At 40.2% G+C, this 12692-nt stretch overlaps 2 protein-coding genes across 6 annotated transcripts in view; both read left to right on the top strand.

Annotated features, from left to right (window-relative positions):
- The window catches only part of LOC110832199 (cilia- and flagella-associated protein 298), a 101157-nt gene that overhangs the window by 73654 nt on the left and 14811 nt on the right, over positions 1–12692 (top strand). The window lies entirely within an intron of this gene.
- Positions 1–12692, top strand: part of tipE (temperature-induced paralytic E) — a 38413-nt gene that overhangs the window by 10910 nt on the left and 14811 nt on the right. The window lies entirely within an intron of this gene.

The following is a 12692-nucleotide window of genomic DNA, read 5'->3' as shown; positions in this document are numbered from 1 at the left end:
AGGTATGAGCGTGACTCGCCGCGTCGCATCTGTTCTCGCGTGACGCTGTGAGGTCCGCCATTGTTTTGCCCGTCGCCGTGGAAACACACAACTGCACCAAGTTGCAGACTTTGTGGCGCACGATAATAATGCGAAGTGCGTGTTACGTGTAAGTCATCCGACACTTGGATGCTGCATACTGTGACACGTTGCTGTGTTCTTAAGGTTCTGCTTGAATTACGTTGAATAATTTTGATATGTTCGTAATGTGAACTTAGAAAATAATATTTTAATTTAATTTACTTATGAAGATGTTGGTTGTCTCATGTGTAGCACCGTGTGGTCTTTTAGATATTGACAGACGTTTCATAGAATCTACTGCATTCATCATTAGGGTGACCCTGAGACATGGGTCATTATCTACCAGATTTCACTGTGTTATGTACAAGAAAACGTCAGTTTTCACACTCGTCGATATGAGAACCTCAAATTTCACTCAGTTCCCCTGTGTTTGGAAATACCGCTGATGTAAACGCAGACTTTTCTCTGTTATTTAATGTGCATCGTCGGTGTCCCTTATATTCTTGATATCCTCCCATTCTCCTTCCTCCTGTTCAAAGTTCATCTGCTTGCGAAAAGTGAAACTACCTTACTTTGGAGTTTCCTGCTATTTCTGAAATGCATGCTGTGCGTGATCTGTGCACAAGAACAACAAAGAATTCTTTGGGTCATGACAGTTTTGTTTTTAAAGGTGCATTATAAGAAATATAGTGGAAACCAATATCCTTTCTTACTGTGCAGTATTAAATGTAAATAAGACTGATGGTGGTCTAATAAAGACCAAAACATGTGTGTATATACGAGGGTCGCTCATTAAGTAATGCCCCACATTTTTTTCCTCAGAACATATTTATTCAAGATGGCTCAAATTTAGTGACAATATAAATCAATGTTTCCTTTACACATACTATTTTTCCACATAGTCCCCATCAACTTGTACGGTTTTACGCCAGCGTGGAACAAGTGCATGCATGCCTTGCCGGTACCAGCTCTTGTCCTGTGCACGTAGCCATGTCCTCACTGCTTGAATCACGCTCTCGTCATCTTCAAATCTTCTTCCGCGGATAGCATCTTTAAGTGGCCCAAAGAGATGGAAGTCGGAGGGTGCCAGATCTGGACTGTAGGGTGGATGGGGTAGCACCGTCCAACCCAATTTGGTGATTTCTTCCCGGGTTCTCAGACTTGTGTGAGGGCGTGCATTGTCGTGCAGGAGCAAAATTTCTGCTGGATGCTTGTGAGGCCGAACTCGTCGAAAACGCTTCTTGAGGGTTTTCAGGGTCCTGATGTACGCGTCTGAATTGATGGTCGCACCTCTTGGCATCACATCCACAAGAATGACCCCATCACTGTCCCAAAAGACAGTCATCATGACTTTTCCGGCGGAGGGAGTTGTCTTGAATTTCTTCTTTCTCGGTGATTGAGGATGTTGCCACTCCATTGACTGCTTTTTTGACTCCGGCTCGAAGTGGTGTATCCAGGTTTCGTCACCTGTAATGATCCGGGACAGAAAGACCTCTCCCTCAGCATCAAAACGCTCCAACAATTCAGAAGAAATCGTTTTCCTTTGAATCCTGTGGTCTGCTGTGAGACTTCGTGGAACCCATCTTGCGCACACCTTCGAATATGCGAGAGCCTGGATAATTGCAATCACACTTCCATTGCTGACTGAAAGCTGTTGGGCCAATTGTCGAGTTGTGATGCGCCGATCCTCACGAATAATGGCATCCGCGCGGTTCAACATGTCTGGAGTGGTGGCTGTGGCAGGACGCCCAGAGCGCGGCAGATCACGGAGCTCGGTTTCTTCACTTCCTGAAGCTTTAACTCTCTTAGCCCAGCGACCAACGGTGCTCCTATCGACTGCACAGCTTCCATACACAGCACACAAACGTTTATGAATGTTCACCACCGTTTCTTTTTCAGCAACAAGGAATTCAATTACAGCTCGTTGCTTGTAACGAGAGTCGTTCACAGACGCCATTTTAACAGTTCACTACAGCTCCGCTATCGGTTGGAATCATTTGAAACTCCGTACACGAACGCGGGAAACATCAAATCTCAAGCATGTAAAAGTACACTTTTCTATCTTCATTATTGGCTGAGAAAAAAAATGTGGGGCATTACTTAATGAGCGACCCTCGTATATATATATATATAATTAGACAGCGTGGTGAAAAGTGGTTGGTATGTAAAAGGCTCGTTTGAATAGTAAACCTATCCACATGATAGCATTTATTTACAAATCATTTACCGATTTTCAATCTTCCAGATTATTGTTTTGACAAGAGACTGCAAAACAAAAAGCTGCAAGTGTTGTCTTTGTGATTGCAGACAGCGCACTGTGCGTCCCATTAAGGATTGTCGCGCGCTCAAAAATCCCATTTGTGGTAATAAAGTCGGATCTGTTGTAGTTCCCCTGCGTCTTTTTTTGCTTAGCATACACAGTACTTTGGAGTTGGTCCCATAAACTTTACCAGGCACTCCTTTTTTTAAAGGCGCCATAGCTCGAGAGCGCAGCGTCCGAAGATGCGTGTTTGCACAGATATTTTTCGTTGCTTTTGTGCACAGAACACGCTCGTAAAGTGATTCCGTGTGTTGCAGAAATTCCATTTATACTTCCTTAGCTATGACGAAAGTAACGTTGTGTAAGAGTCCGTTCCTTCTTAGTTATTTATCGACACTTTTACAACTACACACGTGTACTGTATATCGTCGAGTGAGATTATGCTTGTGAATAATGAATTAGTAAGAATGAACTTAACAAAGCACGAAAAATGTTTATCCGTAAAACCTGCCTCTCGGTTGGAGAGAATTTCAAATAATATAAGTAAAGGTGCACAGAAACACCAGTTTTGCTGTTTCTCTATACTTGAGTCTTCGTTCAGTATTATAAAACCTTATTAAAATTACCCTCTAGAGACATGTCGCTCGACATCGAACTGATTCGGATCTAAGGTTAGCGCCGTATTCATTTTTATTTGCAGTTCCGTGCATTTTGCAACCCGACACGAATCTCCACTTGGCAGTTCGATCGGCCTCTTATCCTGTCTCATGCAGTCGGATCGGCTTGGGTCCAGACTGACAAAGTGGTTCGTTATCTCCACCCTTCATGATATCATCAGCAAATCTGTACCTTATTTTGAAGCATAATACAGAAGACAAGTTTATGCTCATGCGCAGGATTTCTGAATAGCCAAGAGGACAGGCTCTCAAGGCTGGCCCGTTTTAAGTCATGCAAGACGCGAGTTTGATGATTGTGGTGGGAGTTGACTTCTCACCCAGTTTCATTTCTGCTGTTCGAAAATCGTGCACCACGTGTGACGTATCTTGGTGTGCGCAGAACAACCTAAAACCTATCGTGTGTACTTCAACTGATAGCCGGAAACATAATGACAACTAATTCGTATGTTCTCACACAAGAACTAACATTTTTATAAAATTATTTGGTAATATGTTTCTCCAAATCATACTTGGAAACAAAATTATTTTATCCAATTGTAAAGTTACTGATAAGTTAAAGCTACTTCTTTATATAATTATTCAGCATAGAATTTTATGTTCCAGTGAAGTCTAGGGCAGATGTATCCAGAGGAATAGCTTTACTTTGATTTCTTGACCTGGTCTGAAGGAGACCTGTCTTTGAGACTTGGTTGCATTGATGATCTAGTCCAAATGAACCGGATCGCGAAAATTATCCCTTGTGCCCACCTTCATTTCTACATATAAATTATGCGTCTTATCTGCATTTAGGTGGAAGCTGAAATATGTCCGTAAGTCTGCGGTTGAGTACATGACTCCCTATACTTTAACCCTGAATGTGCAGTCAAAGCGTGTGAGTTGAGCAGCTCACGATTGAAGGTTAATATTTGTGGTAAAGAGGTAGCACGCCACATTCTGATCTGTTTGAAGCAGACTCACTCTACCTCTGATGTTAAAGCGGCAGGAGCGTGAGCTGATGGTCTATATTTTTTAATTGACGAGTTGTAAAATGCGTAAAACTTTACTTCCCTGCTTCTTCATGGTTTAGCTGCAAGGAAAATTGTAACTTTATCTTTTACAGCTATTCAATTGAAGCGTTTTATTGTCGTTAGGACAATAATGGTCCGTTCAGAATTTCGCGTCCCATGTGCTGCAACTATTAGTTCACTGTAAAATAGATTGTCCACTTGTCGCAAGTCCAATACGCAGCGTAAAAAAACATTCGTTACTATAGTCGGCGCAGTAGTTTTTGGCCGGTGGAGAAGCTAGCCGACGGGCCTACTCTGTGTACCTGAAGTGGCACTGTCAGTGTATTTCTTTTGTTTGGGCGTTCAGTCCGATTAGCTCCTCGGTGCAGTCAGCATTATACTTTCGCACAAGTGACTCGCTCCTAGCCTTCCCCTTGAAAATTCCACCGGCCAAAAACTACTGCGCCGAGTATACGATGTGGTGTCTCGGTACCCCCGTGCAGATGCGGCAACTTCTCCGACACATCGGTGTGGCATGTAGAGTACCTTATGTGCTGCTTTCGTTTTACGTACAGTCAGTCGTAGCTTCACGAAGATTGGCATGACGAGATTTCACTTACGAACCTTTGTAATAAAGTGCCTATCCTCCGCTTGGCTCGCCATTAGAACGCCAGCTTGTTCAACGAAAATCTTCCTAACAAAATCGAGCACGTGCTGACAAAAAAACAAAAGTTAGTGTAACCAGGGGGAGAATACGTGAGTCAGCTCGCCTTGCGTTCTGCTTTGGTAGGCGATTTGTGAAAGATTTTTCTTTGATTTTTATATATTTTTTAAACAATTTTGTTGTTTGTGCCCTATTATTCATTGCAGATTCGACCACTATAATTGTTGATTTTCTGATTTTTGTTTTTGCTAATTTTCGGTTGTTCGGGAAAGTGACCTCTCAGTTATAATAGCATTGCTCTAGTCAGAAACAACGACTCGCTTAACAAGCTCTTTCCAAGAACGCAGCTGTTTGTAAGAGCCGGGGGAGGGGTTGCCTGTATTGCATTACAGTGAGCGTATGGTTGGCATAAATCCTCCTGTTCGATAAACCCATAGAATCGACCGACGTGAATGCAGCGACGGAATACTTTGCGTGTCAAATGGCCATGGCTTGTGCGTTTTATTGGTTTCATTTAATATGCATTAATAACGAATACTGGTTAAGGCTTTAAACTAGCCAACGCCGGTGTCCATTTCTGATTGTACTCTTTATTTGCCGTTTTTATTTTCCGTGGAGTGGATATACGATTACATTGAAAAACACAAAGTAATTCAGGATACTTTTTAGCGTTATTTTTATTAAGTACGCGAGGTTGCCCTGAAGCCTGTCTGAAATTCTTGCCTCGGATTTGGATAAAGATTATTGTTGAACTCCTAAAACCGTGAAGATGGCTCATATTTACGTTTAAAATATTTGTCATCCTGTGTAGCTTGATTGCTCTGTATTGATATGTCGTTAATATAAATCTGGAAGTTGGTTGTCTTTTTGGATGTTGCTTCGTGTAGTCCGGAAGATATTGACTGACGTTTCAGAGGGGCTTACGATCTGCATCATCAAGTTGATGAGTCACCCTTATTTTCCTGGCACTAAGCTCCTCTGAAACGTCAGTCAATATCTTCCAGACTGTATAGTGTAACATCGTGAAATCTCAAATATAAATCTTGCGCTCTTTCCGTGAGGGTAATAATTACGGTGTTATAAAAGAAGCAAAGTTGTTCTCAACAGTGGGATCGATAAGTAATATGTAAATTGATATAAAAGACGGTGGGTTTGATAAACAATTATAAGCGTGGTTTATAAATCAATAAATCAAAACAATAGGCAGGTAGATTAGATGCAGTAGTTATTAGTACACAGGTTAGCACTTATAGTACAGGCAGGATTCTGACTGTAAGCTGCAACAAAATTTGTGTCTAAATTTGTTTCAGTGAGTCAATTTATGAACCTGAAAATTAAAATATACAAAACAATAATTTTTCCTGTTGTTTTGTATGGGTGCGAAACATGGTCTTTCACTCAGAGGGAGGAACACAGATTGCAGGTGTTTGAGGAGGATATTTGAGCCTAGGAGAGAAGACGATGGGGCATGGAGAAAACTGCATAATGACGAACTTAAAAATTTATACTCCTCCCCCAATATTGTCAGGGTGATTAAGTCGAGAATAATGAGATGGGCGGGACATGTAGCGCGCATGGATGGGACAAGAAGTGTGCACCGGGTATTGGTCGGGAAGCCTGAGGGGAAGAGACCGCTGGGGAGACCTAGACGTAGATGGGAAGATAATGTCAGGCGGGATCTATGGGAGATAAGAGTTGAAGGAGACTGGATTTTGTTGGCCCAGGGCAGGGTCCGGTGGAGGGCTTTGGTTAATTCGGTGATGAACCTTCGGGTTCCGTAAGTCATCTAGTTAGTTAGTTAGTTGGTTGGTGTCAATTTACGTCGTACGTGTGTTTATCAAGTCTGGCAACTTAGTATACTTCCGAATTTTAAAAAATCTTATTTTGGCGTGCGGGAAGAACAACTGTACTAGATGTTCGTGACTGTTTGCCTTGTTTATTTGTTTGTTTGTCGCCCACGTATGAACGTAGATTCCTCACTTGGCATCACTTCACGTTTTTGTACTCCTACAAGTTTATTGTTGAAAAATGCTGGCGCCGTCCGGCGCTTGAATATTGATTTACATTGCAACTAGCATAATTCACAAACCGTTGTGACATTTGACACCCAGTATCAAACATTTTTTTATTCATCTTAATAGATCAGAATCCTTATTGAGAAGTTAACAGTGGCTCAGTCAGTCAATAAATTCCCCATATTTTATAAGAGCAGATGGTTTTTTTTACCGTGATCAGAGAATTCCCCATAGTTGCAATAATAATTGGTTATTGGACTGACAGAATAAATGCAAGAATTAGTCCATTGGAAGTAATCCAGGTGTCATGGACTGGACACAGAAACAACATTTATTACGAGGCGTTCACAAATATTGTATTTTTTATACTCGTAAGTCTCAGTTTTACTTCAAAACTGAACACCTCTTACTCTAAAATGCAGTAAAGGTACAAACGCACAGATGGACATCATAATATTTTTTCCTCTCTCTTTCTCTCTCTGTAATGTATGCTGAGCTAGACTGCAGGAAGAACTTCAGCCTTGTAGGGTTAATAACCCTGTTCGCAGACCGTAATTGCGCTGACATCAATATACCCTATACCGTCACCTTTCAATGCTTTATTGTGCTCATTTTCAGGTTTCTAGTCTCCTGTTACTCTCTCACGCCGTAATTTCCGCGCCCTCGGTACATTTTCTGTCCCGGTTAATCCTGATATCCGGGAATCAACTACTTTAACCTGTAAGTTTGCATGGTAATAGCTGTGAGGATGTGACCCGTGATAGGAGCAGCAAGTTGCAGGGGCGGGGGTGAAGGTCTAGGGGAATCGATTTCTTCCTCCCCTGCACATGAAAAGTCACTGGCGGCGGCGAACAAGAGGGGGAGGGGGAGTTTGTTTGAACCAATAGTATTTTCTTGCAACCCTTTTATTAGTATAAGCTGTCTTGCTTTAATTATTTTATTGTTTGGTGAAGCTGCAAGACCATTGTTGCCATTTTGAAGACCTGCCAAGTTTTCGATTGGTCTTGTTTAATTGTCTTAAATGGATCCGATTTTTCTAAATCGTGGACTGGTGTTAAGTGATTTGGTACCGAAGCAATACAGTCACGTTTTTCACTTCCTTCACCGCCTATAACTTCTTTATCAAACTTTTCCGGACCCATATTTACAAGAACATTTTTACGTCACGTTTAATTTCCTATCAGATCCCCAAGTTATATCCTCACGTCTGGGAATATTCTGTATATGAAAAATATAACCTAGGTATGAAATGAGCATTGTTTTTAATTGTTTTACAATCGATTTCAGTACCAGGCGTCCGTACAGCGGTTCTGTCGCTTTTATTTTAATACCACGTGTAATTGGTTAGCGTAAAGGTTTGTGTCTTAATCCAGAAGTTCTATACCTCGTAATTTGCCTCCTTTTATGCATAACATTTTCAGAAAAATGATTATATTTTTAAGTAATGTAATGATTTGTTTTGTCCGAAAGTACGAAAATTGCTAGAGGAGACTGGTATAGTAAAAACGCGGGAGGCGGGGGTCATAGCAAACCTGTTGAATGGTTATCTTTATCTTGAAATCTGCCTAAAATGAATACCACTGTAGTGGTCGTCGAAATTACACAAACAAGTCGAATTTTATGAAACATCTCTAATGTCTTTCATTTCAATGGGATATGTGTGTGTGTGTGTTTTCTTCAATTGATCTACGATTCAACACTTTGCTTCACTTCTCATGACGTTTAGGGCTGCACCGTTTATTTTCTTGTAGTCGTAGAAATGTGGATTCATAGTTTGCAACTGACGTGCACTTCCATCAGTATCAATTCGGATGTACTTGTCTGCCCTTCTTGGGCGTGGTGATGCTAGACGCTTCCGTTGTGGCGCCGGTTACTTTGATTTAGTGTTGTACCTACAGATCCCTTTTTTCGACAGTTGTGTTGCCCATAGGATCAGTTTAAGAGTGAAATTTCAAAACTTGCGAAGTAAGTTTTCTTTTTTGCGTCTTCCAGCGGAGTTCAGTTGTTGTTAAGTTACTGAGTTGTGTTTTGAAAAGTATATTTTCCCACAACTTTCTTAAATGGATCGAGCAGATGTTTTAATTGCACGCTTCAGCTGTGGGTATCTCAAAAGTGTTTCCTGAATGCTGCAGTACGTCGCTTGTTCGCATTTTGCGTTATTCAGATGCGATTCTTACCTCCTCAGCCAATTCGCCTGTTCTTTTTGATAGATCCTCAGTTTCCATATGCCCCCAGCGCTGACATGATCGTCTGTCACGCATGTAAGACGACCAACCAGTACTCCAAATTTGGCTTATGCCAGGTCTATTTGTTCTGATAACGCTTATAATTCTAATTTTCTCTCGTGATGAAATATCACTGTCTTCTACACGCATGTAATTTCACATTTTGCGACAGACAGACAGACCAGTCTCATTCTCCAGGTATGAAGTTTAGAAGATGCCGCCATTGTCAGAACCATAATTACCTTTTCTTTAATTATATGTATGCAATCTTCTGATTATAGTGAAACTTCGATTGTCTTGTACAATTTAACCTTGTAGGGGATTAATCGTGCAAAGAAGTGAGTTGTATACACTTTACCTTTACGGAATAGTTAGAATTAATAATGAAGTTATTTACACGTTTGTTAATATTCTTAGATGTGGCGGTAGCCCACTGTAATGTGTAACTACATATTCAGGACAACATAACAAAAGCATGGACTTGGATGGATTGAGACTCAGAATCCCAGCTTCAAGCGCGCCTTAGACCACGCGGCCGTTGTTGCACTTTATGTGCTCTGAAATTCCGCAGTTTTGGAGGCAGTTCACGTGGCTGTCTTGTTCTCCGGGCTCGTGACGTAAATCATTCAGACAGCCCCCAGCGACAGAAGTAAAACTCTGGCGAATGCTCCATTAAGTGCTAAAATTGTTTTTCTGTGTATCTTTTATATAATCCTTGCCGAGAAAGCGTCTATGCAGCATGAAAAATAGACAGTATTTCAACATCGAGCAAGTGACATGTCTCGGATGGCTATTTCCTTACCTCGATCCATCTGTTTAGTCTTGTTTAAATCCCTATATGACAATTTTGGAGTTAATATTGTAACAGTATGTATGGTGTTGGATATGTTGAGAGAATGGAAATTTTATAAAGTTATTCGCTACTGAAAGCAGGGGGGCGGGGGCGAGGGACTCGCGCGAGCCCCCCAATTAATTTTTGGTTAATGAAAATTTCAAATTATACAGGCGATACATAAGTATCAGTATACCGACACACGTACATCCATATACTAATACATTTTGCTCATCCGTACATCCAAACATCAAAACGACAACGCACTGATTGGAAGTGCTGAAATGACAGTGAAATTCTTATCTAAAATTAAAATAATGAAATTTGAGGAGTCTATAGGTCCATTTAGTTATGAACAGTTGTCCATTTACATAACACGAATATAAGTTTAGTCGCATTTTATAGTAAAATTAAATACTGGTGCATCAGCACAGGTATTTCCATATATGAATTCTGACTGTGTTTTGAATAGGAACCTCAGACTGATACATATGTTCGAAGCCTGCTATATGATGTGTTGTCTTACAGTAACCACTTTGAATATAACTGAGAATTTTCAGAACGGACGGAGCAATACTGTTGCATTAAAAGTGAATGTCTCATCTAACGTGTCAAGATTAGGACGTTGAACATTGTTTTAATTTAACTTTCGTGTATGGATTTTCACCGAAACCCAACATTAAGATTTTCGGATAGCGTTCAACAGTAGTTAAATAGTCATGTAACCAGGCTTGCGTTGCCATGACAACGAGTGTTTACGTCATCACCGCGTGGGAAGAAATAACGCCGAATTGTAGCCACATATTGCCGCTGTATAGATGCGTTGTTCACCAGATGGATTTAAAAGAAAGAAAAAATCGCGGTCTGCGTTTGTATTCAGCGTGACGAAATGAGAAACGGCTCGCCACGTTGTGTTATCTGCAGCCCACTATCGTCGTAATAAAGCGCGAATTTTTCGTGGCTCTGAAAGCGAATTGTATTTAAAGACAACTGTATTTTATAAAAAAATTGTGCCTATATAACTAAAATATCTGCCACTATTATTCTGTCCCGATGAACTAATACAGCTAGTTTCAACTGTCACAGATGTAAAATGTTTCTCGTATCCCATGTTCCATTACCGGCCGTCAGTCTCCATTTTCAGAATGGCGGTTCGCTATCCTTCCTGGGCGGTAGACGTATTATATGGAATGTTTCACTCAGTGACGTTATCGCCTGTTCATATATTTCTCTACTTCTCTATTTGCATACACCATTCTTTAGGAAGCGTACACACTAAATATTCGGGAATGTATGAGATTGATTCATTCGCAGGCTGCCTGGACGAGATTGTTGAGAACTACAGAACCTCTCAGGCAGGATAGCCGGAAACGTTGCCAGGATTTGAACCCAGTACCTCCTGAATACAAGTTTATATCGTTGCCGGTACGCCGACCTGCCCCGAACGGAAATATGGAAACATGCTGGTGCCTTTGTTACATAATTTATCAAGTGTGTGAAGGAAATGTAGTCTAATTTTCAAACGCACGGTACCCAGTTTTAATATTTGCAATCAAAATGGCGACTTGCAGCGGATCTTATTCATGCACCGGAAAGCTTTCAAAGGTTTACATCCTAAATTTTGGCCGAAGTGACAGCCAGTTTACTTAGATTGGAGAACTCATAGGCTTGTTGTCTTGCAGTCTCGAGGCGAAGAAAACTTTGTGTCTTTACTGGGAATGCCAGTAGTAGTTGATACTTTTGCTTTCATCTACAATTTAAATAAATGATAAACCGAATAAATACGTTAGTATTTTAACTCTTTGAAGCCGAAGGTAGCCAGAATAATATTTACGAATTCAGTCCGTACCGCAAAGAAAACACGACACTTCACCATTAGAAAGTTGTCGGTTAATGAAATGGTTGTTGTTTACAATGAGAATCATACGAAACCCATCAATACAAAATTAACAGTTGCTGATCGTTGAAGCAGGTGGTACATATATTTACCACTGGGCTTTAAGGTGTTAAGTAGGTTTTCCGGGATGTAATACATATTTTTACCATATTATCAATCTTAATGTGAAGTTAAAGTAACTTACGGAAGATTGTAAGCAAAGGCTGTTTGTGGGACAATTTAATGCCCTATGTGTGAACACAAAAAAATTACTTTTCTGAACTTATATAGTGAAATTGAAGCAGTGAGGTTCTTAATGTTTATAGCAGACTTGTGGGAGAATCGGACATTAGAAATCAAATAATCAGAGAATGAACGTATTTGACAACGTAAGTAAAGTAGTCGGCTACCAAACCGGTTCCATAAATAACAAGAAATTAATTAAACAAATATGGCTCAAATATAATTTTCCATAATGTTGACAGAATGGACGAAAGCTAAAGTAAGAATACGCGACACAACATAATATCGAAGGCAACAGTTGTGTTTGGAAGTGAGATTTTATTCTGAACAAGAGAGACAACCATGTTGTCTGTCACTTGTCTAATATTTTCGGCGTTTCCATGTACATTATGAATTCATGGAAGAAGCTTGGGTTTGTTTTATTACGGTGTTACGTTTCATATGATATTTACTTTATAAGTTGACTTTGAATGTGTATTACCTTCATTAAAACTGCGAATTAGCTTCTCTGTGGCCGTATAAAATTCTAATCCACCAGCTTGGAGGAAAACAGAAGAGAAAGTTATGTTTCTCAAGATTACAAACTTACTAGACAATTCTTCGTGAAGAATGACGGGAGATTCTAACGTTTAAAAGTATCTTTGCTTAATTACGAAAGTTGTGAAGCGTTAACTCTTAATGAACATCTGTTTTGCAGCACATAGGCCAAGGATGAAGGAACAGTCTATTGTTAGTTCATTATTTCCACAAAGCAGCATATAATATTAAAATTAAGTAATGTTGAAAAAAGTATCATTACTTATGTTGCGAGAAAAGAATGTAATACGATTTTAAGTACCACAGACTCATATATG

The sequence above is a fragment of the Zootermopsis nevadensis genome, unplaced genomic scaffold (assembly GCF_977971745.1).
Source record: "Zootermopsis nevadensis isolate Lab colony 2312 unplaced genomic scaffold, Znev_1.0 Znev_ptg000002l, whole genome shotgun sequence".
In the NCBI taxonomy this organism is placed as follows: domain Eukaryota; kingdom Metazoa; phylum Arthropoda; class Insecta; order Blattodea; family Termopsidae; genus Zootermopsis; species Zootermopsis nevadensis.
Note: the sequence above shows the minus strand (reverse complement) of the source record. Positions and strands in the feature narration are given on the sequence as shown.